Genomic DNA, 8744 nt, shown 5'->3' on the forward strand with positions numbered 1-8744 from the left:
TCTTCCTTTGTCTACATAGCTGAGGTTATGTTATGGATGTCAGAGGTTTGTTATTGAATTAAATTCAACAAACACTAAGTACCTACTGTGTGCAGAACAGATCACTATAGAGAATTTTGACAACAAAGAAACTCTTTTGTAGCCTTTTTTTTTTTTTGACATAAAGAGACTTATCAATGTAATTGCTGAGGCTTGAATTATGGTTGTAATATTCATATACTAAACCCAAGTGTAATATATAAATCCAAGGCCCTTGATTCCTAGTTCTGTGCTATTTCCATGACATCATCCTCCACAGATAAAATAATTATACCAGAGCCAGACAATAAGGTGAAGGGCTGTTAACAGATTTATGGACAATATAGAGAGAGTGGGATTGAAATGCAAAAGCCAAATTCTTCAGCTTGGCATTCAAGGACCTCCCTGATCTGATTCCAATCCCAGGATAATAGAAAGCCATGCACCAGCCCAATTGAAATACCTGATCTCACCCGAATACTCCAGGTACTTGAACTCCTGTGTGTTTGTTCATCCTGGATATCTCTTCTGCCTGGATGGTCCTTCTTCCTATCATGGCCTACTAATGGCTTTTCTACCTTTTAAGATGCAATTAAAATGTCAGTAACTCCACAAAGCCTTCCTCTGTTTTTTTTTTTTTTTTTTAAGCTTTTAGTCATTTTGTTGCTGGAATCTTTTTATATATTTGGTTACATTCTTTAGCTATCCCAGATATGAGCCAGTCTTTTAACAGAAAAAAAATCTTCTTTGTTGTTTTATTAATATTATTCTTAGATGTTTTTATTGGGTAGACGTTTTAAACTTGTCTGCAAGTTATTGATCATTTTTCTGATTTCTTTTACTGCTTTGGTCTCTAAATGTTCCCCCTCTTGCCGCCCCACCCCCACTGGTGGTAAACATTTTTTCTATTTTCTAGTTTGGAATTTTAATATTTACTTGCCTAAATAGCAAGTAGCAATTGCTTCTGTTTTGCACCTCCCCAGACAGATTTGCTTCCACACATGTGTAGGTACTTTTCATGTACCAGCATTTGTGAGCAGAATCTCAATCTCTCCCTCTCTTTCTCTCTCTCCTTCTTGCTCGCTTTCTCTCTCTCTCTCTCCTTTAACAAGATTATAAATTCTGTGAGGATAACTACTAAGATTATGAAATCTTGGGCTAGGGTTGTAGCTCAGTTGGTAGAACACTTGCCTAAAATGCGTGAGGCTCAGTTCCATCCCTGGCGCCACATAAAAATAAAAACAAAATAAAATAAAGGTACTGTGTCCATTTACAACCAAAAAAATCTTTAAAAACAGATTATGAAATCTTGTGCCCACACACAGAATAGAGCACAACATCTCACACAAAAAATTGGCATGAGATAAATTGTTGATGTGTGAATTAATTAACATATGATACACCCACAAAGAAAAAGGAAAGCAAGGGGGTAAAAAGCAAACAAAGAATTACAAAAGCAAAGGTGATCTCTGAAAACCAAGAAAAATGTAGATTAAGATTGAAATATAACTTGAATTTCAGGAAAGTAATTAAACCATGGAAAAGCAGAATACTCTTCCTCTGAAATAACATAGATCATCATGTGATCTTCAATTTAATTCCAGTTACATGTTTGTCATATTTGCTAACACTAACTAGAATAATGATTTTATGTGTAAACAGATTATGTGATATCACTATTGTAGATACTGTCACAAAGGAGTAGCAGAAACGATCAAACAATCAAATAATGAAAAAGAACTTGCAAGATTAATTTGCAGTGTAGTTTACCTTTGAAGTTATTTACATTTTTAAATTGACAAAAATTACATATATTGATGGTATACAACATGATTTGAAACATACATTTAGGTGTATATATAAATATTTATATACAAACATATATATATATATATATATATATATATATATATATATATATATATTTACACACATACATATATGTATATACATACATTGTGAAATGGCTCAATCAAGCTGGTTAACATATTCATTACCTTACATACTTGTGACTATTTTGCAGAGAGCTTATTTCTTAAATTTCCAGAAAGGACATGGAGTTTGTAGGGAAAACTGGATATTGCATGGTTCCTATTAGAAACTGTGGTGGGCCTTTCTTTTGAAAAATCTTTCATGAAGGAATGTGAAACTTGGTAAGTATGGCAAAAAAGGGGAGGAGGAATAAGGTAACAATATAGAGAACTGAATACAAGCCAACAGCAAAACATTTACCAGCTATGTAGGTGTCCTGAGGGACAGATTCGGGGTGCAGCTGGAAGAAACTTAGGTAAAAGAATCTAGAGATTTATCTCTTACATGTGCATTTCCTGGAAGTTAAAACCCAAAACTTGTTTCCCAGCACAGAAACTAGCAACTGTGGAAAGAATAGAGTTCCCAGGACAAAGTGGAGAAACCCTGATCCTAGGATATGAGTGCAGGATGTTAACCCATCCCAGGAGCCAGTAGGAAGCTGCTTGACAGGATGCAGGTCCCAGACTGGAGGTTTCTTGCACTTGAGGAAGGCAGGCAGGCAGGCAAAGGAGGGCCACGTGCTTCATGCCTGCCTGCTCACCTCCTGAGCATTCCTAAGAGGCCCACCACTGGAAGTATGTTTGGATGTACAAATTAAAGCGGCAGCAAGTTCTTAAGCACAACCACAAGAGTGATGATTTTCCACAGTCTCTTTTAAAGAAGGAAGTCCATCCTTGTGCAAAGGGTCCTAGAGGCCTAGCTTTTGGTTTTGGTTACATTGTCTCTCCTTTGTCCCTCCTACCTCACCTTTTCCTTTGTTCCAACTTTTCTATCACTTGGATTAAGATGGAAATGCTCTTGTCTGACATGGAATGGCCTTGTAAGAATGTTTACTGTGATCATTTGCATTTACTTTTGCTCTCAAAAGCTTGGATTTTAAACTCCAGTCTGCATTTTAGGGAAAAATGTTCTTTCAAATAAAATATCTGTGGCAGAAATATTAATGGTCTCCCAATATCTGTTCTTTTTTTTTTTTTTTTTTTTTTGGCTTTGTTAACAAACATACATGGCTACCCACCCCGGAAACATTTCTTCTTGGAAGCTGTGTGTGACCATGAGATATAAGTGGAAGAAGTGAATGAAATTCCAGTAATGTCCATCAAGAAAGGGGCATACCCTGCTTCACTCTTTCCTCCTCTTTGTAACTGGAATAATGATGTGAAGGCTGGAGAAGCCATCTAGGCCAGTTTGGAGATATGTATATATGGAATATGCTTGAGACTTTACAAAATTATATAGCTCAGTAATATAAGAACCTCAATGCCAAATTCCCAAAACACAATGGTCAAATATAAAAAGTGTGACTGACTGGCTGGTATCTCTTATTTCTTAAATCATAAGAGCAATGCAATTATCTGAGTTCCCATCTTTCTTTTGGCTACTAGGCAGCTCAGAACAAAATTTGTATTCAATAGACAAATATTTCTTTAGTCTATAGTTTTAAAATCCCCTCACCATTTCTATCTTGAGTTTTATAGTCTGTTCTTCCATATAAATAGTTCAATCTTTTTTGCATTGCAGTTTTACTCCAAACAATCTTACAGTTTCTTTGGAAGATGGTGAAGTATAAACATACAAAATAAAACAGTGTAATTATGAAAAGGAAGCTGACCATGATGACCTCTTAAGGAAATGGTGGAATTATAGAGTAATTTCATGGTGATGAAAACATTGTTTTTCTTTATACTCATCAGGACTAAACTAGTTTTTTTTTCTTCATACTCATGGTAACTAAAATATTTTTCCCAGCATGATTTATGATGGTACTCTTGCCATACACTGGTACAAATATTAATATGTTACTTTATTACTTATATGCAAATATACTATTATGTTTAGTCCCAAGGATCTTGGGAAAGGGAATTAGAATTGAATTGCAAATCATTATCACCATCAAAATAAAAAACAACAGTGAACTACTTAAACATTTGGCCTCAAAGGTAGTGAGACTTGTTTGTTCATTTCCAACTTTTGGCAAAGATATCCATCATGAAGTAAGGATCTAATAAACATTTAATGAATACATGAATTTACAAAGCATAAGATCAATTCCTCAAAATTAAACATAGAATCACCATATGATCTGGCAATTCTATTTCTGAGAATAAACCCCAAAGAAATGAAAACAGATGCAAACATATATTTGCACATACATGTTCATAACAGCATGAGTCACACTAGCCCAAGATGGAAGCAACCCAAATGTTCATTGATAAATGAGTTGATAGGGAGAGTTTGCATTTACATACAATGGAATATTACTTAGTCTGAAGAAAAAAGCAAAATCTGACCTATGCTACAACATGGATGTGTTATGGGATGATGTGAAAGTTAAGTCAGGATGACTCCATTCTGCCCAGACATCTCACCCTGTGCGGGGAGTTGCCCCCTGCCTTTCCCAATAAGCCCACTTGCATAGAAGCTGACATCTCCACCCTCACCCACTTGCACACCCCGACCACATATCTTTAAACTATGAAGCAGATGTTAGATTACTTCCTTAATGGTTCCCCCCAAAAGTGACCAATTCTGAGAACGTACTTATAACTCTACTTGCCTCTCCCACCCTCCTCCTTTGTGGTTTTTCTGTTTAAATGGCCTCTCCACCTGCATTCATTGTCATAGGCTGCAAAACCCTCTGCTTGATGCCCCTTGGCCCTGGCCAGAATAAATCCTTTGTCTTTTCTTCAAAAAGACCCAGAGTTTTTATTTGGAATTTTAGAATCGATGAACTCTGAAGGCAGGTATGATTCTGCTTATTTAAGTTACCCAGAAATAGTCAAATTCATAGAGACAGAAAATAGAATTGTGTTTGCTAGGGAATGAGGGGAGGGGGAATGGGAAACTAAGGGGTAAGAGATTCAGCTGGGGAAGATGAGAAAATTCTGAAGGCAAATGGTGGTGATAGTTAAAATGGTAAATTTTATGTTGTATACATTTACTATAATACAACTGTTTTTGAAGAAGAGGAAAATGAATATAAAAGAAGAATAAAAGGTTTAACCTTTGCAAAAGCAATCCTAGTATCCTAATTAAATCTCCTGATATAAACTCCTAAATCTCGGGCCAAATAAACAGTTCCAATTATTAAATTTCTTATAGTTAAGAAAAATAAGCCACAAGTTATACCAATGCTATGTCAGCAGTGTTACCCACAGTCAAAGGAAAAGCAGGAATTAGGCAAGTATTTCTTTGGATTAAGTTTTTATGCATGTAGATTGGATTTGGTTCTCTAAATGTAAATGTCTGAGGTTGTGCTCCAGAGTGACTTTGTACTTATGTTTGCTCTCAGAAAGGCCTTTCTGGATCTGACCTTCTAAATTGTCCTTCCCAACATTTACAATTTCAATGCTTTCTTGCACAGGACTAACCATAGCTTATTGTTATATATGTATTTCCATTTGTATTTATATTTGTGTGATAACATATTCAATGTCTCTCTCCCTTATTAGATTGTAAGCTCATTGAGAGAGGGATCCATTTCAGTTTTGTTAATTACTCTATCCTAGTCTCTAGCATAGGGCTTAGCATATAGAAAGAGCTCAATAAATATTTGTTGAATGAGTAAGTATTTGTTGAAGGTATAAATATATTTGTACAAAGCAGTATTCAAAGATCATCTACATCTATCTTACATATAAATAAAAGTGATACTTTATTATTATTATTATTAGGGTACTGGGGAGCAAACTCAGGGACACTTGACCACTGAGCCACATCTCCAGCTCTATTTTGTATTTTATTTAGAGACAGGTTCTCATTGAGTTGCTTAGCACTTCACTTCTGCTGAGGCTGGCTTTGAACTCACAGATCCTCCTGTCTCAGCTTCCCAAACCGCTAGATTACAGATGTGCACCACACCCAGCAAAAGTGATATTTTAAATATATGTATTTGTAATGACATAAGGGCCACAGTGATATATGTGAGGTAGGCATATGTATACTAATTAACTTGATTTAGTAATTTACACTACATGCATATTTAATAGGAGTAAAATCTTTGTTAACCCAACTTTGGTTAAGTTTCACTTTTTCCCTAGTCACAAATGGGTTTTGCCAAATGCTTTGTTTTCACTCATTGAAGATCTTGTGATTAGTCCACTATATTTTAAAAATATACTAAATTTTTTGAATTGATTTTTTTTGGTGAATTGATTTCTAATGTTAAAACAATCTTGCATTCCTAGGATTAACCTATCTTATGATGTATTATATATTCAGATATTGCTAGATTTCATTTGCTAATATTTAAATTTTTTGTAGTTGTAGATGGACAGAATGCCTTTATTTTATTTGTTTATTTTTATGTGGTGCTAAGGATCAAACCCAGTGCTTCACACATGCTAGACAAAGAGCTCTGCCAATGAGTTACAACCCCAGCCCTCATTTGATAATATTTTGTTAGGAGATTTTTGTATCTGCATGAGGAGTTCTAGTCTGTTTCTTTTTCATGTGGCAATATTTTTCATGTCAGAATCATAATGGTTTCATAAGGTGATTTCTTTAATAAATGTGAGGCTATTCAGAAAAAAAAAGAAAACATGGTACAATATACATATATATGTATAATTTTTGACAATTAAAATAAATGTTTACAAATAATAAATAAAAATTCAGAAAACAAAAGTATAAAAATATAAAGACTAAATTTTCTCACAAACTAAAGTGAAAAATAGGATGCATATGAAATAATCTTATGAACAGTTACATATCTTGATTAACAAAATACATTAAAATAGGGTGTATAATAAAATCTGATACTGATATTTAACAAAATATATGTATTTATGTGTTACATTTCTTAGTAAGAAAAAAGTTTTATTTTGCTTACAGGAGAAAGACCCATCTGAGAATGTCAAAAGTGTTGTCTTGGAGACTTCTTGTGGAAAACCCAGTGAAGGATTTTCATGGGTCTGTTTAAGAAAGAGCTTACTTTTGCAAAGTATGAAAGCCATGTAAAGAAGCTGGGGGTCACCACGGTACCCCGGTGTAAAACCTACGTGTACACCTAGTAAAATCTGGAAATTGGATTCACTCTGCTTCAGATTTCATTTTCTCCCCCATTAAATCAGAGTACAACACAGGCATCACACAATCTGCCATAAATAATTCTTCACAACCGTCTGCTTCACTTTTGAGTGCCCTGGACTCTCTCCAGCCATAAAACCTGGATCTACTTTTACCACTAAAGAAGACAGTCCCTCTTGGTTAGGGTTGCAAGAAGTTGAAATTGAAAAGGAGCTTGCTGTTCAGGCAGCTACTCTGCACACTGCATCTTCTACAGCAAACAAACAGGGATTTTGCCAGAGAGCTGGACAAGTCCTTGAAAATCTTGACAAGATGTATAAATAAGATACAGTGTTTATTTATTATTTTAAGAAAACTTTCCATTGTGCTTTCCTTTGTAATGTAATATGATATATATTTTTGCCAAGAATAGGGTGTGGTTGCTCAACGGCTTAGCTGATCATGAAATGTCATGCTTAAGGCTTGAGTCAGAACATCAAAACAATGCAATTCTGGAAAGAGAGTGCCAACAGTTTTCCCACCACTTCTGCTAGATTCAACCCTATTCAAGTTGGGAACATGAGTAGGTTTTCTCATGTCTATGTCCTGGAATACTATCTGACTGAGATAGTATTCTTGGTAATTTTCATTTTGCACTTGTTTGCCTACTCATTCTGTGGATATCATCCTTTCTTCCTTCCCTGTTTCTTTGTCAATTATTGGTTAAAACTAAATGGGAAGAACTATACTTAGGGGATTACTCTCCAATACACCTAGGAATGTTGCTCTCAACTTTTAAATAATCTAATGAACTCAACTTCTTAGTCACTGGATTCCTTAGTCCTGCTGGAGATCTGGGAATTGATATTTATAAAATTTAGCATAGTTTAATACTTTCCCAAAGAATCCCATTAAGCCAGACAGGCTTAGTTAACTAACTTGATTAATGACAACGGGCCCCTTTTATGGGTACGTTCCCTGAGTGCAGGAACTTAGCGTTCTCTGCTCACTCCTGTAGCCCCAGCATCTAGAACAGTGCTTGACTGTTCTAAGATATTCAGTAAATATTTATTGAATTAATGAATAAAATAAGAAATGAGGTAAGGTCTCAAGAGGAACAAATAACTTGAAATGAAAAAGTTGAGTCCATGCCAATAAACTAGGACCCAGAGTGGTACATCAAATGTGCCCAAAAAAATACCAAGAAAGTCTGACCAATGAAATACAAGGGACATATTGTTTATGATGTATTATTTCCTGGATAACATAATTTTTAACGTAAAAATTGTAAAAATTCATTATAAGCTGCTTGAGAACAGATATCATGGTCTTAATTAATATTTGTTGAATGTCTAAATAATGCAAAAATCCAAGCACATAGGGTGACTATCTTAAGCAGATGTGTAAGGAATGAGCCTAGAGTTTCTACAACTCAGTCATTAGACAACTTTTAAAAACAGAGGTAAGATACCAACTTTCCCCCTTTTCATCTTGAAGGCTAGAAAACTTATTTTTATCAGGTTCTGTTTGTTTAAAATATATCTGCTTGTGGCTGCAAATGCTGTCACTGTTGATAAGGGAACAAGACTTATACTCTGCACTCCTCAGAACATGATTTTGTCATAAAATCAAAGGGCTGGACTAGATTTTCTGACGTCCTTTCTAGCTCTAAAATTTTATGACTCTGG

Source organism: Callospermophilus lateralis, chromosome 2, assembly GCF_048772815.1.
Source record: "Callospermophilus lateralis isolate mCalLat2 chromosome 2, mCalLat2.hap1, whole genome shotgun sequence".
In the NCBI taxonomy this organism is placed as follows: domain Eukaryota; kingdom Metazoa; phylum Chordata; class Mammalia; order Rodentia; family Sciuridae; genus Callospermophilus; species Callospermophilus lateralis.